Genomic DNA, 26,898 nt, shown 5'->3' with positions numbered 1-26,898 from the left:
GTCACTCGCTGCCTCCGCCCCACGGCCTTGACAGGTGATGCCGATGGAGGGGGGACCCAATTACTGCTCGTCACTGCCCCGGCACGGTCCAGGCGTCAGGCCGATGTCAGAGCACACCGAGACACAGCTGACGTGATGCCCGGCGCTGCGGCGGGAGCAGGGGAGCGAGGGGTGATTGGCAGCCTGAGGCAAGCAGCGCCGAAAGCACCAGCCCTCCACAATTAGCGGTGCCGAAGCGTTTCCCCCTCCCCGTGTGAGGAAGGATATGAGACCGTAGCTCCTCGTCCAGGGATGCTGAGCACGGGGCAGGATTCATGCCCCAGCCGTGCTCAGGATGAGGGGCTGCCATGCAGGGAGTGGACAGCTCAGCTGGTCCCAGGGAGATGGACAGTAAATCCCGACTGGCAGCAGCCTCAGAGGCCAGCGCTAATGACACCAGGCTGTCACAAGCTGCACTGTCCCCCCCTGCAGCAGATGTGACAGCCCCAAAGTAACCAGGTACCCGCCATGTCCCTGCTTCCTCACACAAAAGTGACAAGAGGGACAGGTAATAAAAGTCCAGGCCAAATCCTTGACAGAGATCTGATGGCTTGAGCCGACTCAGGATGTTCATCCCTCCCTGCCAGCTTCATTCCTGATGAATAGCTAGCCCAGCAGGAAGGGTGGCCAGCCAGAGTGTACCCCCAAAAGCTGGCAAGACAGCCCAACAGCACCTCCTCCCTTCCTTTCAGCTGGCCCACAGACTCCCTTCTCCTGTTACACCAAGAGGAGAAACTGAGGCAGGGCTCAGCATCCTCTCCCAGCTGCCCCATCTCTGCAGCCACGCTCTCAGACAGGCACAAGGAGCTAATCTGGGAGCACTTACACAGCCCAGTGCACCAGGGGGGCAGGAAAAGCCTGGCTCAGACATGTCCAACAGCATCCTCTGACCACCCACAAGTCTTCCTCCCAGGTGGTTTTCAACCAGCCAAAGCCAAACCTTCCTCTCATCATAAGCCCTCCTTGGTGCTCCTCTGCTGACTGCAACCCCTCATTTTTTCTGTAGCCCAAATTATGCTGTAGAAAACAGAACTGTGGTAGTAACACCAAAATAAGAAAGCAGGAATGGCATCCAGTTTTGCCAGTGGCTGGGATGGAGCCACTAGAGCTGCCCTGCCAGCTCAGCAGCTGTGCATAGGGATGGATGAAGGATGGGTGGCAGCCTCCAGGTCAGCAGCAGCGGAGATTCCTTGCTGCTCCCTGTACTGAATCCTGCCCGCCTGTGCCAGCTGTGATGCTGTGCCCCAGCTGCATGCCCTCTGCTCAGGGGGCTCAGTCTCCATGTGTGCCACGAGACCTGGGGAGTGATATTTCACCTGGATTTGGGTGGACCTGGACAGTCACCGACCCACTACTGGAGCTGATCCTCCCCCTTCCCACAGGACAAACCTCCCCTTCCTCTGTTCAAGCACCTGTAAACTCTGCTCAGTTTACAGCAGCAAACCCTTCTGCACCAAGCATTCACATCTGCTCTCATTACTGACCTGAATTCCTCTTTCACATCAAATTGGAGCAGCAGATAAAATTTTAGGCTAGCTCTAGGCTCTCTCATCCCTCTTTTATTCTGTGTCTGCGCCAGCTTAACTTCCTGGGAAAGCTCTGAGGGTATCTCTTCTCCCACGGGTCTGTAGCAAACCATCATTTGGCACCAGGAGGAGAGAGCTGGATTTCCATCATGGTATCACATTGTTTCCAATTCTGTCACAAGCTGAACTTCTGCTCTTCTTCTTTAAACCTCAGGAGATACAGCTTAGAGCCAAGGAGAGACTGCCTACCAAAAAATCAGCTTCTAAAAGGCACATGAAAGGAAACAGAGAGTCAGAAGCATTCGGGGGCTGAGAAAAGTCCCCTTACAGGCAGGAGCTGCACCCCTGGGGGTCACATCCCTGGGGGTCACAGGAGGTGTTAGCTGGTGCTGCTGCCTAAGCCCCCACTGTGCTGAGGATAAATAAGGAACTTTAATCTACAGGAATTCACACAAAAAGCTGGAACTTAGAGTGAGCTCAAAGGCAAAGCTTGTCAGTCTCACATAAAATCTCCTTCTCCCCACTTCTGCTTCCCTGCAGGACATCTCCCAGCTGACAAACCTCTGGGCCAGTGCAGACCCTGCTGAGATGACACGAGGTTTCCAGCAAGGGGGATGCTCCTCTAGTGCAGGGCAAGCAGCTGAAGCGCCGTCAAGAGAAACAAAGGCGCTGGCAAACTTTGAGAAATGCCTCTCATTATTTACAGAATGACACAAGAAAACTTCAGACTGAAACAAGAAAGGCAATTAGTTTCCTGTACGGAAACAAAGAGACATCTGTGCCAAGTATGCTAACATATACACAAGGGGCAGGTATACAGTACATGAGGAATTTCTTCCAGCTGCAAATCCACCCCCAAATTCTCAAGTCAATCTTGAGTACTACGATGCTCAGCAATCCTCTTAGAAGTGTCCAGATGCTTTAATAACTTAATTCTAATCTTCTCAGACACCATTTTCCATTTAACTGCTGAAGCACTGGAATAAGACAAAGGGGTCAGGACTGAATAAGTCACAGTGGGGAACAACAGGTCTGTTTTGGAAGCCTGAGAAGGCTAGTCTGGCTAAGCTGGTCCCAAAGTCACCATCTGAGGGTGGTGAGGCACTGAAATAGGTGCCCCAGAGAAGCTGAGGATGCCCCCAACCCTGAGCGTTCAAGGCCAGGCTGGATGGGGCTTTGAACAACCTGGTCTAGTGGGAGGCATCCCTGCCCATGGCAGGGGGTTGGAATGAGAAGGTGTTTAATGGCCCTTTCAACCCAAACCATTCTGTGATTCTGAAAGCAGTTCACCTCCATGCTGCACTGAGCAGACCTGATCCAGCCTTGCTGCACATCCCCTCCCACCCCAGATCCCTCCAGCCCCCGCTTCTGACAGGTTCCTCCAGACTTCCCATCTCAGCCAGCTGCCTTTTAGACAACACTTTCTCAAGATTGTTTTAAACAAGCGAGGAAATTTTGGTGACACTTTAATACATAAAGTGCTCCTTATTTTCTCTGTGCCAAAGAGCAGAGCTTTCTAACACGCTTTTCTGAGTTAACATCAGGTGTTAAACAGACGCACACGTTGTTTTAGCAGGAGCCCACATTTTATAATAGGCTTTCTACCTAACAGCTTGATATAGCCTCTTCCATTAAGCATTTATTGCTAATGCATTGTAAAGTGTAACATGCTATATACGCTATTAAAGAATGGAGCTGCCACGTACTCACCCCTTAATAATGAAACACTTATGAACGGGAACCTTAGGTTAAAGAGTTGTGAATTAAGTTTAATCTCAGGGAGATCATCAAGCACTCTGCCAGTACATCGTGCCGTGCTGTCAGAGGGAGGGCTTGGACCCAAGTCCCCTGGGGAAGCGCTCCTTGACTTTGCTTTGGAGAAGACCTTGGTGAAAATGCTCCTCCCCAGGCAAGAGCTTGGCTAAAAGCCACCGGACTGCTGCAGATCTGGTGCTCCTCCTCAGAGGGACTCCCCAAGAGCTACATACCGTGGTTATTGACTCTCTAATAATTCAATATAAACCCTAATCATTAGCAACCTTTTTAGATAAGATACATCCTCAGCTGAGCATTATTGTATTTTTTCCTTACTATTCAATAAAAAAGCCATTAACCTTTTTTTTTAAAAAATGGTGCAAATCCCCTTCCCTTGGCAAGTAGCTGGGGTTTTTTGTCTAGATAAGGGCACAAGGAGCAATGGCTTGATACTACAGGGTTCAGCCATAAAGGCAAGCAGTGTCAAGACCATTCCCTTAGAAAGAGAAATCATCTCGATCTCTTCCCTCCCACTGGTCTCACCCTCCCAGGGATCTATTTATACACACGCTGCTGCACAGCAAGTCCTGCTTTTGTTCCTTTTCCCTGCTTATGAGTTGCTGCAAAAGCAAGCTCCCCAGCTCCAAAGCCATTGCCCTGCAAACCCTACAGCAGGATCTTGGATCAGCATAAGGCAGGAGTTGGACTTTTGATTGGTGCAAGAGATTCACCTTTTTCACACCCACCTGTCCCCTGGCATTCATGGGTGATGGGATGGCCAACTTCTTTGTCTGTTCTTGAGGATTTATATACTTATTGGGGTGGGACTGACCTTAGGCTGGGCTGGGAGATGGTGTGTTCAGAGAGTTTGTTCTGCAAGGGTCAGTTATCCCCAACTCAGTTTCCACAGGGAAAGGATGAAGACAACTTTGGCCTGCAGTGGCACCTCAGTGACACAAGCTCACACCTGCTGGGCTTTTGCCCCACATCATGAAATTCAAAACCACTGGCTTTTTCCAGTGTCAGAGCTAAGTGACGAATCCAAGAACTCAGTGACATCTCTGGGGTGAGTCAAAAGGCAAGGCATTTTGGATTGTCTGAGCTTTGGTACCCAATTCGAGATGTTTCTGAACAAAAGCACTCTGAGTGCCTGGAACTCCCCCAAAAAAGCTCTCAGGTCCTTGAAGAGGCTTCTATGTGGTAAGGAAGGCATTTGCTCTTATTGCACATTACTGGTGGTCCTGGTGAGAGTTCAAAATGAAAACACCCACAATGGTACTTACAGAAGCTTCAGCACATGGTGATGGTTGCGTTGGGCTTCTCCCTGCCCAGCCATCCCTTGTGCACCCAAAATGTGCCACCTTAGTCACTCTTGGGGGGGGAGAGCAACAAGGGGCAGCCATGTGACTTCCATAGAGCCCAACAGCAGCACATTCTTCAGAGATAAAACACGTACCTCGAGGGGTTGGTGCAGTTTCTATTTGTGTCCCTGTGATGCTGCTGGGACAGCCAAGGGCTCACATGCATAGGAATAGCCACAGCTCGTGAGGGATATCCCAGCTGGGGTCTCCCACCTCTCTGGGAGCTGCTTACACCCACGCTGACCAAGGCTCTCCTGGGCCCAGCAGCATCAGGATACTCCAGTTACACATACCTGTTCAGCTTCTGAGGTGAAACAGGACACCTAAATTATTACACAGACAGAGCACACTTGGAAGAGGTGGAGAGGTTGAACCCTCCAATTGCATGCAAAATCTCTTCACAGTGAGCAAACATTTAAAAGAAGAGACCTCTTCAGCCGACTGCTCCTTGTCCTGGAAGTCAGATTAAAAAAAAATACAGAGTCCTGTGTGTTCCCCCTCTTTAGATGATGCATTTTCTAAACTTCTTCTGAGTTTTTTCAGATGAAGAAGGGGGGAAAAGTTCATCCCAGGCCGACATGCCGGTGTCCTCAACACTCACAGCAGGACCTCAGAGGGGTTCAGTCCTCTCGGCCTGCCGGGCCCCGCATGGGCACGGAGGACCCCACAAAACCTCCCTTGGTGAGTGCACCACGGAGTTGCCTTGTTTCCCCCACGACAATCGCCTTTCTTCCCGGTGCCCGTGGTTCCCTTTGTGTTTACGATAACAGAGGGATGCTTTATTGCATTTCGCCCGCCCGCTGCCATGGCAACCGGCGCTTGCTGCGTGCTGTAAAAATAACCCTCCTTCTTTGATAGATTTCACTTGAGTGAAAATAACCCTTAAAAATAGGTTGAAATTTCCATACTAACTCTTCCAGGAGGTTCCAGGGAGGCGAGGATGAATTGCAGGATGGGCTCACGGGGACACAAGGTGCCACCCCGGCACCCTCCAGCTTTGGCGCTGAGCTCTCACAGAGGAGCCCGTGAGGATGCTTTTGGGGAGCTGCCACCAGCCAGCCCCCCATGGTTACCATGGTCCTGATGACATAGAATAATAGAATCCTATAATGGTTTGTGTTGAAAAGGATCTTAAAAATCATCTTGTTCCCTTTGCTACAGGCGGGGACACCTTCCACTAGAGTGAGGGCCCCATCCAACCTGTTCTTGAACACTCCTAGGGATGGGGTATCCTCAGCTTCTCTGGGCAACCTGTACCTGTGTGACACTCACCTCACAGAGAAGACCTTTTTCCTAGTATCCAATCTAAACCCACTCTCTTTAAGTTGGAAACCATTCCCTCTTGTCATGTCACTAAATGACCTTGTCAAAAATCCCTCTCCATCTTTCTCCTAGGCTCTCTTCAGTAGACGTGGTGGATCTCTGTCGCTTCTTGGTATTTGTTGCAAAGAGCAGAGGTGCTGTCCCTTCAGTGCCTGCTATGGGGCCCGGTTGGGATAAAGTTCAGGTTTATCTTCTCAGCTCCTCTGCACCACGGCCTCAGAAAAAGGCTTTTCCCATCTTGAAGGTGCAGGGACCTTTTGCTGGAAGCTGGTACTCTCCATCAGCACTTCAGTGTTTTATAGCTGGCCATCAGGAAAGCTTCAGCATGGGTTTTGGATGAATAGATCAGAGCACATGAACAGCCAGCACTGGATCTCTCCCCAAAACAAAGCCCCTCTCATGCCTGGGAGAGCTGAAACAGCCAGTTCTTCACAGGCCACAGGCCCAGACTCTCAGGGACAGAAACGCAGAGATTCATGGGCATGACACGTGCTGATGCTGAGAGAGGTTCAAGACTCTCTTCTTTGCTTCAGAGCACCTGCACTGGTCTCAGCCAGCAGAAAGTTATCCAGAGCCTTGCTCTGGAGCAACGAGGGCATTTCTGTCGCACCCACTGTTGACTCATCCTCAGCCAGAAGATCTTTTTTTCTCCTTTGGCTCATTTCTTTCCTTTTTGTTCTCCCAACCACTCAACTCTTCTACCTCCAAATAAAAGCCGATTCACATTTTAGAGGTGGCCCCAGGTTCCTCCCATGAGTTTAGGTGAGTCGAGCCATAAGAAGTGGAGTAATGAGATTATGATTAAAAGCACACCTTGATAGTGGGGCATCCATCAAGCTGTCATAGAAATCGTATCTCGGAGGCTGCTCTCATCAATCTGACCTTTCAATTATTACCCAGAGTTCATGACTCTAAGTGTATATAATTCCTACCTCAAATCTGAGAATACACGCCTTTGTTTTTTTGGCTTCCTTGTGCATGGCTGTGCGAGGTCTCCTTCACTGGCACATCAGGGATGCTTTGCAATTCAAATTGACTTAAAGTAGCTCTTGTCTCGCCCAAAAGTTTGGGAACAAGATCAAAACACTTCCAGGGCACCTGAAGGCGGTTGTTTGACATTTTTATCAATGTATTTTTTACTTTTTCTCAGCTGTTTTAAAGCCAGTGACCACTAAGGCTAATTCCAACAGTGCTCACAGCCCACACTCTGCTTTGGCTCGTGTCTCCACAGAAAGGTGAGGATGCTCAGGCCATGCCACAGCACACCCTCAACAACAGGGTAATCCAACCAGGACAAGGTTACCCAGGCATCTGCACAGATGAGCTTTTCTGTCCAAACATCACTGGTTTTGTGAGCTGCACCCCAGCCAACATGGTAATTCAGGAGCAGGATGGAGCCTACTTCAGCTTTCCATTGGCACCATTAGGAGGATTCCTCTGCCTATCTCTAGGACCAGAGCACTGCTCACCCCCAACAGCTCCATGTATCCCACCCCACCATCTGTCCAGTGTGGGGGCTGAGATAAGACACAATTTGCTTGGCACCAGCCTGGCAACTTGCAGGATCCCAGTGAGATTCCACAGGGCACAGCGTTACCAAGCAATGAAATCCTGCCTGAACCTTTTCTACAATAACACATGCAGGACATCAGCCTGTCCACAGGGAATACCCAGCACCTGGGAACGGGGCATCCTCTTGCTCCCTGCTGGCTCCCGCTAACAGAAGAGCAAGCACTGGCTCTTCCTACACAGCAAGTTAGGAAGTTGTTCCCAGACAGGATAAAACAAATGAAGCCATTTGCTTTATAATTTTTCTCCAAAGGAACTATGTGTTTTTTATAAGAGTGACCTTCTCTGCTATCTAGTGACTTTTCACAAACAAAAAAACCCCACAACATGCAGGTTGTGGAAGAAAAGAAATGCCTGGTTGGTAAAGAAATTACAGGAAATAAAAATGCCTTGATTTGGGATGTTTGACAAATCCAGCCCTGAAGACACTTTCTGGTGGTTGTATTATTGGAGGGTCTGTGCAGCCTTTAATCACAACTTTCTTGTACAAATAAGTACTGAATGGAAGACCTTTTGCAAAAATCTCTGCACTGCTCAAATGACTGAAATTGTGGGAATTTCCATAAGAAGAGCCTTGAAAATAACCCCAGAGACTCAGCGTGACCCTCAATGCTGCAGCAAAGGTGTTCAGGTGAGGTCAGGCAAGGCCAGAAGAGAGTGAGTCAAAGACACTCTCAGAAGCAGAAGCAGCTTTCAGAAGTGACCCTGAGGCCAACACAGCATTAGAACATTTCCCTGCTAACACCTGCTAATCCATGCAGCCCTTTGCAGTGGAGCTGAGAGTGGATCTGCTGCCATGCCACAGGACCAACCTCCCTCCATCGCAGCCTGGCCCAGCTGGCATCACTACAGACTCATTGCTAAAGCCACTGCCATTATTGGCAAACAAGACTCCTTTTCCAGGGAGAAAACACATGGCAATATTTCAGGCACAACTTCTTTTAAAGGCCTTACAAAAGCCTTACTTACTGAAAGATTAAAGGTAAGCAGAAATGTATCCCCAGTGTCCAACTCAGTGGTGGAGACAGCTGCCCTCAGCTTCAAGATAAGAACAAGACAAGACATCCAAGATATTCCATCTAGTTGAGGAACCAAATGCCTCTGCATCATGGTGCTCAAAAAAAGACTCAAGAAACTGAGCCCCACGCTCATGGTCCAGCTCGTTGTGTCTTGCAAACCTCAGTGCTGCGGGACTGGTTCCATCTCGCTCCTGGGAGCCAAATGCAGGTTCCCTTCTGTCCAAGGAAGAGGTCATACAGCCACACACCACCACAGTCATTTCTCTCCTATATGGTAGCCACATAAACAAGCAGTCTGGAGGCCACTACATCTGCCTTGCAGCCACAGGTTGCTCCCTCACAGCCTGGCCTCCACACATTTCTCATGCCAGCAGAATCTGATGACAGCACCAGCTGGAGCTTCTCTGTCACAAAAAGGAGATGAAACCTGCAGAAGTCCCACTTCCATTTTTGAGACCAAGCCTTCGCTCTCAGGAATCAAATCTCTGCTGCCTTAGAGGAAACCATTTCATTTACAGCTCCATAATACCCCAAAAGGGGCTAATTACAGTTATCACCCTGGCTGCTGTATGAAACGAGCTGATGGGTTTGTGCATTCACCTGAGCAGGCAGCGACCACATCACCTGACACAAGACTTGTCACTGGAGAAAGGTGGCCCCTTTGGCAGCAGCCAGGTGGTGAGGAGAGGCATCAGTTTTGCTGCTACTGAGAGGAAAGTTCTGTCTCCCAGAGGAGCAAGCGGGCCGGCACGCTCCCATTCCACCTCCGTGCAACCAAAACGATGCTTAATGCCTCCCTCAAGGTGGTAACTGCAGCTGAGCTGTGCTGTCAGGAAGGCTCTAATCCTGTGCTAATTTATTTTATCAAATTAAAAAGACGAGCATCCATGGAACACCAGAGACCTCCTGTTCTCAGGGACCCAGCAGAAAGCTGCATGATCCCTTTGTAAAGAGGGTTGGGGGGTTGTTGTTTTGCTTCTCTTTTTGCCAAGAATATAAAATTAATAAAACAGGATTAAGGGAGATATGGTTTTAACCGATTCCTTAATCCCAGAGAACAATTAATGAGAGCAATGCACCACTTGGCTCGACTCTCCCCACATTTGAATAATAAATAGCATCCACCAAAAAAAAAAAGTAGGTAAAGGGAGCAAGAGAAAGTTCCTAATACAAAGAGCTTTTGCCATATACACGTGTGCAGTGCATTGGACTGCCTTCTGGTCTTGGATCCAGAAAATACAGAATAGAAGAAAGCAGAGACCAGTTCTGGCCACGCACAGACCTGTTTAAGCCAAGATTTAGGGAAATCTCTGCATATTTAAGAAACAAAGTACCACTAAAAGTCCAGTAAATTGCCCATATCAGGTCCTGCATGCAAGCATCAGCCAAGACTGGCTGACTTGGGTACTGTGATCCCAAAGCAAGGTGCCACTCTCAGTCAGAGCCACTCACTCTTAGTGTTCTAATCCGCATAAAATATAGAACTTGAGCTCCTGCAACACTCACCCTCATGTTCCCAAGCACACTGTGTGCCAAAGGCAGGGCTGGGGTCCTTCAACTCAGGTACCTATTTTATGGAGGAACTGTCTTTTGGAAGTGTCTCACAGAGGACTAGGAGCCCTATGAGATTGGATACCTCTTAAGTTCAAATGTATCCCTACTGCCTTGCCTTAGAGATGGAACATGCCTTTCTAGGGCTTACTCCAAGAGTTCCCAAACATCACCATGTCTCACAGGTATCTCCCAGCTCCTTGCCACTGCTCACCTATAGATCAAGCAGAAGTCTACCACCTGAGAGAAAAAAGAAACACAGCTTCTCAAAGGATGTTCTCATTCCTGTTTCTTCTTAACTCAAAAGAGTCAAAAGAACCAAGGATGCTCCTCAAGGAATTATTTTTTTACCTGATACATAGATACCAATTTTGGACCCCTGTCACACTTTCACACGACATCACCTTGACCTAGACAAGACCAAGGCAGCCCATGCTTGGGGGTAGGATTCCCTGGATCCTAGAAGAGCATCTCAGCTTTGGAGGCCCACACCAGCTGACCGGGCAGGAGGTCAGAGAAATAAGGAGGAACATCTGAATAAACACAGCCTCATCCCTGCCTGCAGCCCTTGCTGAGGCAGGCCTCTGCTTTGAACTCCTTCCTGATGAAATGATTAATGAATACCATGCAGACCTCTTCCCTTCCTGCCTCTGCTTTCACCTGCCACACAGAGCAATACCAAACGAGCTGATCATGACAAACACAGCTCTAATTCTTTATTAATATTAATCACAGGCAACCTTTCCATTGACACCAGAACCCGTGTGTGTGTTGGCAGGGAGGGGATAACACCGCAGCAGTGACATTTCTTGGGTAGGCAATTTTATTTTATTTTTTATTTTTTTTTTATCTCGCACCTTCCCTTCCCCCCCTTTAATATGGTCTAGAGATACCTTGTACAAACAGAGGAAGGAAGAGGCTGATTAAATAGCAGAGTTGGAGCATAATGAAAGAAAAAGCCCACTGCAAACATGTGCTGATTGTTTTAGACGGGAGGTACCGGGAGGTGGATTTCAGGTGATACCGTGGTGGCCCCTCTCATAATCCTGGCTAAAGGCAGCATTATGGCTTTCAAGCTCAGAGTGAATTTCATCCAGTCCCTGCTGGCAGGGAAAGAGGCTTAGGCAGGGTAGCAAACCTCAGTCCCATCTAGGACCAGAGAAGAACTGGGAGAACCACAAAGCCACACAGCTGCCCTTAGCTAAAAGGGGTCCTTTCCTCATGCCACCACACAAAAGGGGAAACAATTCTGAGCAGCAGCATGGACACAGCTATCTCACCTTCAGGTACTCACCAACACACATACTTGCTGCTCAGGTGGGGCCTGGCTTGAGAGATGAAGCAGAAGATGAGGGTCTCACATGGTCCTCAGGTCACCTGCAAGACATGCACCTTTACACAGCAGCTGGAAGTGGGCTCACAGGAGCACCCACTACTTGGGATCTGTACTTAGTGAATCATAGAATAGTTTGGGTTGGAAGGGACCTTTAAAGGTCATCCAAGCGTAAGCTTTGCAGGGTGAGGAGAGCTGTCTGTGGGAGAAGCCATCCAATCCATAGGGAATGGAGGCAACCACATTCCCCTCCTTACCCTGGGGGAGCAGGAGCACTTCTCTACAGCTGGGAGGATGATTACTGAACACAGGCAAGACCCAGGGCAAGTAGGACCTGCAGGTTTCCTTTGCTGTCCAGTTGTTGATTGTCTAGCTTTCCTCGTCCTAATGGCCAAGAGACTGCAGGGAGATTTGTATGAGAGAAGCCCCTGTTTCTCAGCTGAGTGCAACTTCTCTCTCTCTGTCTCTTAAAACAAATAGATTTTCATTGAAATCAACATATCTTTCTGAATTGAATAGGTTTTCATGGGGACAATAAATTTCTTCAAAACAATGCATTTTTATTACAACATATTTTTGTTCAAACCAATACTTTTTGACAACCAGATATTAATGACCAGGCCAAAGCCATAAATTTGCCTCAAACTATGTGTTTACTCATGGAAGGAAATAATTTTTCTCATACAAATACCTTTTTATTTGAATCAATCCTCTTTTTTTTTTCCACCCCCAAAAATCAGATATACTTCTGGGAGGGAAGCAGGAAAGCTGTGTACCCAGGAAAGCCCCTTCACTTCAAGAGGGATCAAGTGGTTATGAGGACTCTCTCACTCCCACACTCCCAAGCCCAGAAGCTCCACAGGTCACTAGTAGCTTAAAAATAAACTGTTTTTCCCCTTGCCAACATACCCAAACCATCACCTGGCTTCTGGCAGGTCTTACAGGAACAGAGATTATGTCTTGCTCCCCCTGCTTTGCTGCTTGCTGTTTAAAATTGTGTTTGCAGAACCTAGTTCAGAAATCCTTTCCTGCACTTTTCTCTGCACTGTGGCTTATCCCAGAAATTGCCAAATCCAACATGGGACTAATGTGTCCTGTTGCAGAGCCTTGGGGTCAGTGGTGCTACAGGACCCCTGGCTCTCCCCAACACCCCTAGCATGGTCTTCCCCAGGGAGCTGGGCAGGGAAGAGCAGGTCTCAGCCTCTCTGCTGGATAAACCACACAGGGAATGCCCTGTCATGCATCCCAGGGGGTCTCAGACTTCACCCCAAATGCAGTTTGCTTGGCCCTGGGAGTGATCCTGGGATGGGGGACAGCACAGGTGGAGGTTGTCCAGAGAAACTGCACACAGTGTAATGCAGAAAATGGGATTGCTAAAGGATGAGGGTGGCTTGAAGCTGAGAAGAAGGAGGGCAGCCAGGGCAGAGGTCCCAGCACAGGTCAGAGATGCTCAGGCAGGGCAGCTCAAGCTGGATGCACCATCTCCATCACCTTTGAGGAAGAACTGAGTTGCTCTTGGTTTGGGGAGTCACTTTCATCTGAGGTAGCTGCTGCAAGCCCCTGAGAATACGCAGAGGGGACACCCATGTGTCTGTTAAGTCCTGCATCTTTCCTTGCAACCCACCTCTCAAACCTCCTTGGAGCCTACATGACAGACCTGAGCCTCCCAGGGACAGCCCCAGCACACCAGAGATGCTGGTCCTGCACATCTCCAGCTCTGTCCTTGGGTGGTCTGAGCCCCACAGAGCACAGCCCTCACCCAAAGACATCAAAACAATTTCAACCAGAGAGATGCAGCTACAGCAGCATGGGCTGAGAGGTGCAGGAGGAACAGGGACAAGGGGTTGGCATAAGGGCTGAGTTTGCTGGAATTGCAAAGGTTTTGGCTGCTATTTCTGCTGCTGATTCAAAGCCAAAGCAGAAGTAAACCCCTTATCTCCTCTAGACCCCGTTTCCCCAGCTGAACATCCATACCAGACACAGCCTCCCACTTCAGCAGCTGCCCACAGTCTCACACACCTGAGCCCTAATCAAGAAAAATAATTTTTTGGTAACAAATAGCTGCATTCAACTGCTTCAAGCCACATTTCCAAGCTTAGGCCTGAGTCAGAGCCTGGGGATCCCAGGCACTACGAACATCAGGGGCTGACAAGGGTTCATTTCCCGTGGCCCCCGTTGGCCACTCTTTGTTGAGCTTCCCCAGTCCATGTAAACATGCTAATTGCTTGGGCTCAGCACAGGGCTGGATGCCGCGCTGTTTGTTTTCCATTGAATAGGATTAGGGATTCTGACACCAATGATTAATCGCCGCGCTGCAGACGGCTGACGAGCCCAGGGAAGGCGTCCTCTCCGAGCGGAGAGCGCGCACAATCTCTGCCAAGCAGCTGCCACTGACTTCTATCTAACCCTCTGCATCTTGCCCTTTATCTTCCCACTTCTCCAAAAATGTCTTGCATGCACCAAGCCAACCCCAGGCTCCCAGGGAGCAGGGGGAGAGGGGGCCTGGGCATCCCCAGGAGTGATGAGCTGCCCTCCTCTCAGCTGCCACGATGCCCCATTCTCTGTGCCACTTCTACATGGGCTCATCCCTGCGTCCCACGTTGCCAAGACCCTCCTAACATGCTGCAACACCTCAGCCAGCCCTTGTCAGACTTCATATTAACAGCCAAGGAGATTCACACAGTTTTTCCAGCTCCCATCACCCAGGTGTCAGGGCACGGTAACATCGCACAACAGCCAGGTCCCTTCACCAAGCTCTGTAAGGCCAGCGAATGCCCCACCACTGTTAGAGCCCATGGACTGATGCCTGTGTGGAGGACCCAAGCCCCCAGGATGGGACAGGCAAGGCAGCCCCATTCACAGTGTGAAACAACAACCCCTTCAATGTTCTGTACTCGCAGGTACGTAGGGTCACGATGGGGGGACCCACACTGTGCAGGCAGCCAGAGGCTCCCATTTCCCAGATGTAGGAGCTGGATGTGCTATGTTCCTGCAGCACCAAGCTGTCCTGTGCACACCAGCAGCCTGTCTCTACAAACACAAAGAGGGCATCAGTGAGGTCACCCATTCCGAGAGGGATCATGTTCAGGTACCGAGGTCTGAAGGAGCTGTATTCCACGCTGCAGCTCCCAGTCAGCTCTCTGGGCTGCTGCTACCCTCCCAAATACAACCTTCTGCTCACCACCCCAGCTGCTCCTATTGCTGCAGCCCTTTCTCTCCCACACAGCACCCAGGCATACAGGCAGCCCTTTGCCAGCACTAATGCACCCATCTTTAACACTCTCCCTGTACATGGTGCTGCTAACTTTCCCACAGACAGGGACAGAAGTGCCCTGCAATGGGCACAGGCCACCCAGCACTAGCTGCCAGGCACCTTCAAAGTCCAAAGGATCTCCAGGAATCTGAGCAAAGCACAGAAAAGCAGTGGGAGTGCCAAATGCCTTTGCCACCTCTAGCCTCTGCTCGTGGCTGCAGAAACACTTCTGTGCTCCTGCTTTGCCCAGCAGCAGTCGAAGGGCTGGCATGAAAGGGGTGGGAGCGGAGGAAGACTGGAGAAAGCAGCCTTGCAGGAGGCATAGCGTGCCCTCAAAAAGTTGCAACCTTTGAGATTACCTCTTCTCCTGACCTTGCAGAAGGAGTGCTGGAGGCAAATCCACCCATCTCTGCTGGTGCCTTGTGCGACATACTGTCACTCAGACAAGCGACGTTCTTAATGGGTTTGTGGGAAAGGCCTGGCCTGCCTTTCCATCTGTATCTTCTGCCGGCTCCCCTCTCCAGCACTGCCTCCCCATACGACATTCCCTTGAATTATTTAGACTGGTAAATCTTCCTGCATCTCACATCTTTAGTCCATCTGTTAGCCAGGGCTTTGCCTTTATAGGAACTGTCCTTTATGCATGCCGGCATCTGTCAACAGTACACTTGCCTCTTTTATTCATGATCTTCCGTGGGAGATGGTACAAGCTGCAGAAATGCCTCATTTCTGGTATGCATTTCATTTTAATGGAAGATTACATGACTGGGGCCCATTTTATTACTTCTTGCCCTGCACATTCATCCATCACGAGCCCCATTTGCTGAGCCTGCATTGGGACGGCAGCCATCAGCCTGCTCATGTTGGATTCCTCCCGTGCCACTCTCTCCCCCCCTTCGGGATGGGGAGGAAACGCATTGCGTTTGGGGAGGGGAAGGTTAGCAAGGGGGAAGCAATCCGCCGCGGGGCTCAGAGTTAAGCCAGAGCGGTGGCTAAAGCCAAGCATTTCTGGGAAACAGGCCTGGGAATCCAACCGGTCTCATCCCGGCGCGTGTCCCCTGCACCCGCGTTCACCCTCACGCGGTCGCTTTCCAACCCAACCCACCGATGGGTGTTGGGGTGCAGCTGTCCAGTACGCCAGGGGATCTTTGGAGAGACTCCACAGCCCCAAATAAACACACACACACACACACGCTCCTTGGCTCCCTCCCTCCAGCGATCCATGATTCCCTACGCATCCCGCTCCTACCTTGCGCGTGCACACACACACACACACAAACACTGCACACACAGCACCAGGAGCGGTATAAATAAAAATCAATGAGAACCAGCAGTGGTAATTAAACTGCCGGTGGTATTTGCAGCCTCTCTCTCTCTCCTGTAAGGAAGGTTGCATGCAATTAGTAAAAACATTTCGGACTGGGAACAGTGCCAGTTTGCTCTGTCCTTTCTTTCAACTCCCACAGAAACCCGAGGACCCCTGATTATCCTCCGGACTGCAAAAATAAAACCCCAGTAAAAACATTCCACTTCTATGTTGTGGTTCTCTGAATTCGGGTTTTACTGTGACTGGAGGCAGCAAGAGGGGTCAGAAGGGCCAGAGATGGAGGTGGCCTCCTCAGAGATGTGAGGACCTTCCCCAGCCCACAGTCCTCAGGCAGCACGAGACACAGGTGGCCATTTTAACCCAGAAAACAGTATCTGTCCTGAAACGTCCCAGCCATAAGACATTTTCTCAAGGACAACTGCTTCACCATCTTGTTTGAGTGAGAAGATTGCACAGTTGCTACCAAAGACAGGCTCTGAAAACAGGTTAGGGAAACCCTGGTGTCTTGATTGAGGATTGAATAACATTTCTAGTCTAACTTGCTTATGAAATTGGTCTAAGATGAAGTAACATGAGCCAGTCCTCAGCTGAGACTCCAAGTCAGCCCTTGGTGGGCTTCAAAGCATGGAAAACCTGAACAACAATCATCCAAAGCATGGAAAACCTGAGCCATAGTCATCAGTGTTGGCTAGGATGCCAATTCTAGCTGGGGAAGAAAAAAGAGCAGCTTTTGGATGACAAGGAGCCCTATGGAAAAGCCAGTATTCTTGTGCAACCTACAATATTAGTACATACTAAAAAAATAGGAAAAAAATTGCCATAAATAACGTGCTAACTACCAGAGTGGAAATTCAGGGGGAGAGAGCCCAGACATTCCTGGAGAAGAAATACGTAAGGCAACTGTCTCCAAACCAAATGGGAGCTGGAAGAGGCCGAGCAGTTCCTGCAGACAGGGAATGGGCCCTCGCCAGCAGCCTCTCCTACGCACACGCGCGGTGCTTCGGAGTCGGTGGGGAAACCTGCGAGGGAGAGCTACTCACCCAGCAGCCAGGAGGAAGAAGTACCACGTGTGTCCCATATGGCAAGAAAAACCAGCAAGAGTTTGGGCAAGCAGCTACAGCAGAGACTAAGGGAAGCAGAAAAAAATGTGCCAATACGTTTCATCAGGTTGTTTAGCTAAGTGGTCATTGTAACTTTAATCTAATATTCAAAATAACCTCAACTCCACCCCTATTTCACATCCAGTACCCTCCTCTGGTAGAGACTCTCCATATCGTAACTAGTCCACCCTGATGGCATAACTCAGCAATTTCCTTTCAGGAATCAATGAGAACAAATGAAAATTTAATACATTCTCCAGACAACCCAACTCCCTTCTCTCCCCCATGGTAAATAAATAATGTGCTAGTCAAATGATGGATGGAGTGCTCGGAGATCAGTGGCCGAGTGCTATTAGGGGCTGGGGAGGTCGGGGAAGTAGAGATGTGGTCTAGCACAGGATGAGGTGGTGGCTGTGGGTGATTTGAGCACATAAAGAAGCCGGGAGCGAGACAGGAGGCACAGGGAGGTTCACAGTTGGTGCAAGAAGGGGGCACGGAGGAGGCTGAGCTGTCTTGTTATGGCTTGCTGCATGGGGGTTATTTGGTTTCTCCATCACAGGCACAAATAGATCCAAAGCCTGGTGCTGTCAATGAGAAAAAAAAAACAGGCAAAATTCCTTTTGCATTCAACCAGGTTTGAATCAGGAGATTTCGCTGGATGAGGATGTGAGATTTTGGCCTGTTCTAGCAGCAAGTTGATGGAGGAGGCAGAGAATGGTCTGAGGGACCTTCAGCCAGCACAGGAGAGGGACAACCAATTGCAGATGTGCCACAAGTCTGTCGGAGCAAATGGAAAAGGTGTGGAAAAGTGGAGCTGAAGAACTAGGGAAGGAAGACCTGACCGCACCATCAGCTGGACAGGAAAGAGCCAAAGTTCCTCGCTTGCTCCCCAGCTTGGGTGACCTGTATCCTGGGACACATGCTTGTCTAAGAATTATATTTCACCTCCAATGAAATGAGAAGGTTTGCCTTTTTCCTTTTGTCTGTGAGATGTGTCCCTTGGGCTCCCCAGGACACAGCCAGGTGGAGTCAAGGCAGGGCTCTTGGAGATGAGGCTGGAATGTGCTAGCAGGACCTGCTGGAGAAACAACTACCAACCTGAAGCTCACAAAGCATATGGTGGACAGGACAGATGGTGACTGCCAGGAGCATTAATCTGGGCCAGATCTCCACATCTTCACCAGGACAGGCAATTGCATTCACTGACTTGTGTTAATCCATACCTTCAAACCTGAGTTTGGGGCTCAGGTCTAGGAGCTTGAGGGAGTACTGCTGGCCCCAATTCTTGCTGCAAGACACCGAACACACACAGCATCTGTGCCTCCCAGAGACTGGGTCCCGGCTGGTACGTGTGGTCCTGATCACATCCCCCTCTCCTGCACCAGGCAGCTCTGGCTTTTGATCCCGTTGAACTTCAGGATGCACAAACAACAGTGCCTGTTCCGCCGGGTCCCACAGCTGTGCTTATCAGCTGAGCCGACTGTGTACCTCCTTATCTCCAGGGAGAGCCTCTGTGTAAATATTGCTGTAAATTCTTTGGCTTCCCTTCCAAATAGCACTGCTCTTTAATGCCTTCCTTGTAAGACCTGCTTGCCCTACCCCAAGCCATTAGCTGTAACAGGACGTTAATAAGGAGGGGCTTTGGTATCTCTCAGGGATGTTGACCTCTTTCACTAGAAGCAAGGCACCCATTACAGAGCAATGATAAATCACAAGCCTTCCACTCCTTCCCCAGCAGGCACTTCTTTGCATGCATAAACACACACGAGAGGCGCACACGCTCCCTGCATTAACTCTGGCAACACCCAAAAGCTCTGCCAAGCCAACACATGTGGGACCTGGGGCCTCTCCAGTTCATCCCCACCAGGTGTCCCTCACCTCCATGCATTCTCATAGCATAGGGCACCCTGCAGCCTATGGGTCCCAGTGTGGCCTTCATGCCTTTTGCGAGGGTCTTGGCTACATCCACATGTAGCTCCAAGATCAGTGAGCCAGAGTGTCAACTCTTGAAACCATGGTGCTGTCAGAGACACCATAGATGTTTGCACGGGGCCAGGTGGGCACCCCATGGGCCAGGGAAGGACAAGGATCACCAGTGTGCTTCCTCAGGGTGGGACAGCACCTTCCCATCTCCTCCCCAGCCGGGCTGTCTGCTCCAAGCTCCGTGGGACAGAGCACAGACTCTACTCAAAGCTTTCCTAAGCAGGTAGCATTTCTCCAGACAGCTCCTTTTACACTATAATAAGGAGCTATTGTGTTTAATGTTGAATGCAAGCATTGCCAATTGAGATGAACCACTGGAGAAGACATAGCAGACCCCATAACACAGGTATAAACCCTCACAGGGAGTGGGACACACTAACCTCTGGATGTCACCACAGTTGGGCTGCCACCATCCCTGTCCCCAAGCTCATAGAATCATAGAATATTCTTAGTTGGAAGAGACCTTCAAGGATCATCAAAATCCAACTCCTGACCCCGCACAGGAACACCTCCAGAATCACAAGCTCTGCTCTGTTTGAGCCACCTTCAAACTCACAACTACAGACCAGCAAAGAGACTTACAGATATCAGGCCTCCAGAAATTTTCCTGACATTCTTTAACACATGTTTTTTCCACCGTGACAATCAGTTCTTAAAAACCTTCTTCAGTTCCTCTATTTATTTTTTTCTTTTGACATAAAATCAAAAATACACTTGGAGACCTTGCCGGCTTGAGCCTTCAGATTCAAACTTCAATAGCTGACAACCGTGTTGTTTTCACCGTTGCTATTTAAGCAAGGGGGAGGGGGGGGGGGGAGGGGGGAGCACCAAAAGCAAGAAATTTGGCTGAATATTGACATGTTCTGAGAAAAATTCTGCTCTGGCAGAGAAGGAAAAGAAACTAGTGTCTGTTTAACAGAGAATTGCATTTGACAGAAAACTATTGACGGGGTCTAACAAGAGGGCTTGGACCTGTTAGAGAAGGAGTGTGGGTTTCCTCATCCATCCCACAGCCCACTTGGAGCGCAGGAGTGTTGCGTCCAGCTGGTCACTGCCTGCATTAACAGCCGGTTTGCTTTCAGCCCTCCGTGGTGGAGCTGGAGAGCCTCTGAGCCACGCACATCCTCGCCCAGGGTCGTGCTCCCGCGCAGCAGTTCGAGCCGGGGAATGCAGCATCTTCCCGGCATGCCCTCCTCCGTGCTCGTAAACAGCCGCCTCCTCTCAGCCGTCTCTGCTCATCCTTTAATTACATCAAGGGAAGATTTCTGCTGAGTCCAGCACAAAGGTGGATGCTTGGCAGCGCAGGGAGAAGCGGGTGCTCCTCCTGGTCCTGGCCCTGCTCACCCCGTCCTGATGCTCTGCCTCAGTTTCCCTTGTTTGACAACAGTGCTCCTTGCCCTCACACACTGTTACTATCACCTGCTTGGAGTTAATACTAAATACTAACCCACCCTCACAGCTTTTTTTTTTTTTTTTTTTACTTAATTTGAACAAACAAATTAAAAACCTCCAAACTATCATCAGCCGATTCAGAGCAACAAGTCTGGTCAGTGAGGATTTTGAAGATTGAAGGGTTGGATCCAAACTGCCGGGGATGGGATGGAGAAATCCCCTCCATTCCTGCCCTGTGTCCAAGCACAGCTGTTTCCTCTGCTGGTGCTCTACGTCGGACTCCGGCTGCTGCATTTAAAACTTCGTCACTTTTCAGTGCTCACCTCCTTCCTGGCAGCTCAAGGGCTTTCGCTCCCTGGGGCTGTCATTAATCGGTAGTGATCAGAGGTCGGCTATAACCCTTTCACAGCAGCCTCTTGACTTCACTCTCACCCTGGGAGATGCACTCAGGGACAGAGCAAGAAGCATGTTGAAATATGGCTTTTTTTTTTTTCCCCCCTCCCTTACTGTAAAGCCCTTGCTGTCATCAGAGCAAGGAGCCGTTCACTTATGACACAAAGCCAGGAAATCAGGGTGCTCTTACTCCAGACTCTGCAGCTGGTTAATGACCTTGGGCAAAGGGCTCCATTTCTCTGCCTTAGTTTTCAGTGATACTTTAAAAAAAAAAAAAAATGGGTGAAGAGAGGGATTGTATTTCTAATAAGGGTACCGGCTACAAAGATGAGACCTTAAGGGCAAACCCTGGCTGTGACACCACTAGCAAGCCGTGTCACCAGCTCTTGGCAGCAGGGATGGTTTCCAAGCAAGGTCTTTTCCAACCTAAATGATTCTATGATGGGAAGGCACAGGCTGATGATGAGAGCCTGGCTAAATAAGGCTCACCAGCCCTGCACCGAGCACAGTGGTCACTGAACTGCTCCACAGACGGGGTGGGGGTGACAATGGGAATTCACTGTGGGATTGAGCTCCATCTAACTCACTTTTTAAAGGAGCACACACATGCAGTGTGTGCAGATCATAACAGCCTTTGTGTAGTCCAAGCAGCCCTATGAGGGCAAAGGCAAATCCAGCTGTATGCTGCTGTGAATGAACAGCCTGGTATGGAGGGATCAGCTGCTGCCCAGAGGCAAGGACCCCCCTGCTCTCAGCCTGCAGCTGCCTCACCATGAAACCTGTTTGCTCCCAGGACATTTCCATTCACTGTCCCACCTGGAGCAATTTTGCAGAGGAACAAAGCAACAAGACCCCGGGCTTCAGCTGAGCACTAATGCCATATAAGCAACCACAGAGCCATCAGAAGTGCAAATCCACTATGCTCTTCTACATGATAACGCCCTTATAAAGGGATAGCTCGTTTGGCAGGTTATTCCCAGCCAGGATGAGGGGAATGATAAGGACATCGGCTTTTCTAACCCTCATAGGTAAATTGATGGGGGGTGGATTCCACAGAAGCCCATAAAATTAAGACCTACAGATCAATCTTTCCTAACCTATTTTCCTGCAATTGCCTGGCAGGCAAAAATATGTAGAAGTGATGATGAGGTGTATCCAATCTTCTGCTGGGAAGGATGGGAAAAAGAAGCTGGCAGTGAGACGTCATGGTCCCACAAAGCTGGCTGCTGCCAGGTCACAGCATGAGGGTGCTGCAAGAGCATCCTCCATCTAAGAAAGTGGTGACACACAGCTGAAGGATCTGACTGTCATACAACAGATGTGTTGTCACCTATCTACATGTTCAGCTGCCCAGCCAGAACCTTAGTGGATAAAAATTAGAAGGTTTTAGCCCAAACTCATGGAAAACCGGACGTTTGCCAGGAGCTTTGTTCCTCCTGGATGCTTAAAATGGCATCATTGAGAGGGAGGCAACACCATTTCTACTGCATGGCGACTGAAACTGCAGGTAAATCTGGGCCCTGGTAACAGAGCTGGGAAATTACGTCCTGAGATACATGGAAGTTTTAAATCCATTTTATCTGGACACCTCTGAGTGCTGCTGCAGGCAGCAGGGGAGCTCAGAAACAAGGTTAGTAGTGGGTGGGAATGCCACTTGAGCCAAGCACAAGGGCCTCAAATATGAATTTGTACCAGGGACAAGTTCACATTGGCTTCAAAAAAATATCAGGCATGGTACCTGCCAGAGCCAAGGATCCTCTCCAAGAGATAGGGAAGGCCTCAGCATGCAGTTAAGCAGAAAACTTCTTCTAGAGGTGTTAATGCTGTAAATAAATTAAATCACATGCCATTGACGGCTGGGAAGTTTAGGGAGAGAGGCAGGGATCAAGTGGCATAGGCACAACACGGGGCAGAGCCAGGATGGCTCTGGATCCTGGAAGGCTTGCCTTTTCCATCCATCACCTTCTCTTTTCCCCATTCCTGCAATCACAGCAGGGAAAGGAGGGACTGTGACAGGTAGCAGGAGGGGTGAGGGCCAGACAGAAGGGCCTTGGGAGGGGGATAAGAAAAAGGCCAGAGGGTGCAAAAGTGGACAAGTAGTAAGCAAAGGGTGCTAGGACTTGCTAGGAAAGGGAGGCTGGTTGCAAACCACACCTGGAAAGCCAGATCAGCCCACATTGTCTTACCACTCACAAAACTTTTCCATGAATATGTACTCCCAGTTGCTGGAGTCAGAGGCTATAGGTTGTGGGAAGTATCCCACAGATTTCAAAGGTTTCTTGGCTATAGCTCTGCTCCACAATCCCTACTTTGTTGGTAGGAAGAAGTACAAAAGCCAAAGGCTGCTGCATATTCTTTCCTAGTAGTAAGCAAGTATCCATCCATCCATCTGTAAATATCTGGGAGCTCAGCACTAGCTGTACTTCGCCAAAAGAGGACAAAAAATTACATGATTTTATGAAAAACAAGTGCATTTATACTGAGATCCTTCTGGGAATCACTTGAACTGGTTTCTCCAGGAAGCTCTTGCTTGGGTTAACTCCCATTGAGATGAGACCTTCAGTGAGCAAGGGCCACTGGGACCCAAACGAACAGAACTGCAAAAATGCCACTCCCCACCAGCTAAAATTTGGGCTTTTTAATAAACAGTTGCTATTCTGGCCACATCAAGTCCACTTACCTTTCTGGCCTGAAGACATGACTTGAGCAGGTCACCTCATGGAGAACACTTCATGGACTGGCCACCAAATTCTGGAGGATGAGACAGCGCCTGGATCAATTTTGAACTTGGAGTGGGATTTCAACCTCAAAGCCACATGTTTGGGCCACCTCTCCTGCTCACACTAGTACCAGTTGCTTGGTCCTGGAAAGTTGGACCCACTCTGTGTCAGAGCCCAGCTTTCCAGAGCCAGGTTTGAACAGTTCGGTCCCTGGAGCCTCGCCTGAGCTGTCAACGGAGTGAGGGGGAAGGAGAAATGTACTGTCAGGAAATGTAATCTCTGAAAAGTGCAGAAATCCAACTGTGGGAGGATTTACAGGAGTTCAAAACTAAGGGACGCCAGGAAAGACAGCTAAATAAACACATAGATCATGCATCTTGAAAGCTGATGTCAAGATCGTAAAAAATCAACTCGGTTATAGGAGCAGACAGGTGGCGATTGGTGCAACCCCTACGCGTCGTGTCCTGGAGCCTTTGGCTGGCCCTGTCCACTGGAAAGAGCACCCAGCAGATGTTTTCCTGATTATAAATGCTGTATAATTTATAATCCACAGCTTTGCACTTAAAACGATCCTGGAGCTGTGGGGAGGCTGAGGGGTAGAGAGGCCAAATCCCTCCCATCCATTAATGCAACCAGTCCCCATCACTTCCCAGTGACACAGAGAACAGATTGCTCCCATGGCATGTTAGAGACTGGGTGCTCCTAGCAACAGGTATGGGGGACATCAGAGCATTAGTTTCATGCCATGGAGTTACCTGCTTTCAAATCCTGCTCCAGAGGCACGAGGAATATCCACCATGCAATGGCAGCAGAGGTGTGTTGCTCTTAGGAAGAAAAATCCCTCGCGATGCCAGGCCCTGCTAAGGGCAATCATAAGCTCTTTTCATCCTTTCCTCTCTCTTCAGAAGTTGACTGAGCCTTGCCAAAGTGTCCATGAGAGGTTTGCAAGTGTAATGGCTCATGTCACTCGGAATTCAGAGAGCAGCACCTTGAAATGGAAAATCCAGCATTTCCTCCCCCTTTAGAAAAATCATATATAGGGGCCCATGAGGGAAAACAATGAACTATAAGAGTGTTCTGAAAATCTCTCCTTATCTTGGCACAAAACACTTCTCTGGGCTTTGGAAATTCTCTGGGCAAAGGAAATTCAGCACCTTGAATGCCTGGTTTCAGAGACAATAAACAGACCTGCTCCTGGCCAGCTGAAATTGCTCCAGCAATCCCAATGGCCTGATGTTCCTTGGCAAATCCTGACGCCTCCCCTTCACCAGTGGCTGATGCCATGTGCCCTGGGCTGGTCACACAGAGTCTTTTCCCTCACTGTCACTTTGCAGAACCACAGGACATGCTCCCTGCTGGGACGTGGAGGAGCACGGCACGATGGAGGGATGTCCATCCAAGAGCCAGAAGACCTGATGGGGTCTTGCCCAGAGCTGCCTCAGGTGGTTTCAGGCTCGTGTGTGAGCAAGATGGCTGTCTTTGGGCAAAACCAGGTAGCTCTCAAGTTACAAAGTGCTACTGGAGCTGAGCTGATAAACTCACCGTGGGCCAGGACTCCCCAGCTTAACTCCCTGCTAATCCCACGCTCCCTGCTCACATGCCCACATGGGGGAAAAGTGAAGTAGATGCAGACAGCACGTCCTGGCTTGCAACACTGACCTTCCCAAAGGAATTCCCACTGAGGCTGGGAATGATACTGAAAACATGCTGAGGGCAAGGAAAGGGCTGTCTGCCCAGGCGGGGCTCAGCCCGAGCCCCCCAGCCGGGCAGCCCTGCTGCAGGCAGCCCAAGCCAGCAGTCTCTGACCCCCCTCTAGTGGCTATAAAACATAGCCAAGTTCACGAACCCGCTGCCAAAGCCGCCTCCTCCGAGCGCCAGGCAGGGTCTGGGCGCTGGGACTCAGCTGGCCCCACGCAAGGCAAAGGCAGGACTCCGGACCAAGAGAGCAAAGTGATGCTCCCAGTGCAAACCCAACCTCCAGCCCTGCTGCGGGGAGGATGCTGAGACATGGGGAGAAGGTGATGCCAGGGCCATTTTCCATCCTACATCCTCCACTTATTAATAAATAAATAAAATAAAAAGTAAAGGCACAGATCCTCCTCCAAGTCCCCGCTGAGTGGTGGGAGGGAGCCACCAGTGACAATCTCCCTGCATGGCTCTGCCCCTGCTCTGGAGAGTAGGACACACTTGGGGGGAGCAAACCTACCTGAGGGCTACCTGCACAGCAAAGCTGGGATGTCCCTGCCATGCCCTGCTCCATCCCAGAGGCACAGCATTCTCCTGGGACAGCTTTTGCCACTGTCAGCTGAGACAAGGCAAAGGAACCAGGCAGCACTTTCCAAGGCCCAGAGGAGACCCCACTCCCTGATCCCTTTCGGATGCGAGCTGGAGATGTAACCCTTCCATGGGGACGCAGTGGCCCTGGGGCAACACAGCAGAGAGGCAACTGCATCCCCTCATAGCTTCTTCCTTCACCCACAAGGACAAAGCAGAGGGACCAAGGCCAGCTTCAGAGGAGGCTTTAGATGGTAGCAGGCACAGCCTCACTAGCAGGATTGACAAGAGCATTTCTGCAGAGCTGGGATCCCAAATCCCAAAGGCTTTTCTGCTGCAGCCCGCACACATCCACATACAACCTCCCAAGGAGGCCCACTGGCTGTGTACCCCTCCAGCATTCCCAAAGTTCACGTACAGACAGTACCGTGAACATTGAACCAGACACAAAACGATTCTCATGATAAGTGCTGTAAAACACGCTGGTGCTTTTTAGCCTGGCTCCCAAGGAAAGTGGCTTATGCAATTACACCGTAGGCTTGTGTGTTCCAATCGCTTTGGAACCTGTCAGCTAATTTTAACCCAATTTAGCAGAGACACAGAAAACTCAGAGAGTTTTAGCTTCACTAGGCTGTCAGCTAAAGGACAGACACCTTCTTAGTGTCCTCCCTCGAGCAAAGGCTGCAGAGTATGAGCTCAGCCTTGTAGCAGACACCAGAGACTCCCCATAACTTTAACAAACAACCTACTGCAGGAAAGGGAGGTTACAAGAGCTCCCATCCCTCACCCAACTTCACAACAAACCTGTGGGAAAGCTGCCTCTCCTGCCTCGCCACCTGCCCCACTGCCAACCACTAAAAACCCCATCACATTTCATTTTTGTCTGGGAAGTTTAGTTCTTTTCATCCTAAGTTCCCTGTAAACTAAAAAGTTCAGTTTCCTTAGGCTAGTGACTACCATCACACACCATTTAAAGAAAA

General features: G+C 49.8%; 1 long non-coding RNA gene across 1 annotated transcript; it reads right to left on the bottom strand.

Moving 5' to 3' along the window:
- Nucleotides 1-1,578: 1,578 nt before the first annotated feature.
- On the bottom strand, nt 1,579-5,698 carry LOC120323796. The gene is made up of 3 exons (XR_005564647.1): nt 5,594-5,698; nt 4,975-5,134; nt 1,579-1,828 (listed from the first exon to the last, which is right to left on the bottom strand). It is a non-coding gene; the product is annotated as an uncharacterized LOC120323796 (long non-coding RNA).
- Nucleotides 5,699-26,898: the final 21,200 nt, after the last annotated feature.

This window comes from Pipra filicauda, unplaced genomic scaffold, assembly GCF_003945595.2.
Source record: "Pipra filicauda isolate LSUMZ 115617 unplaced genomic scaffold, ASM394559v2 scaffold114_size2234877_pilon, whole genome shotgun sequence".
In the NCBI taxonomy this organism is placed as follows: Eukaryota; Metazoa; Chordata; class Aves; order Passeriformes; family Pipridae; genus Pipra; species Pipra filicauda.
Note: the sequence above shows the minus strand (reverse complement) of the source record. Positions and strands in the feature narration are given on the sequence as shown.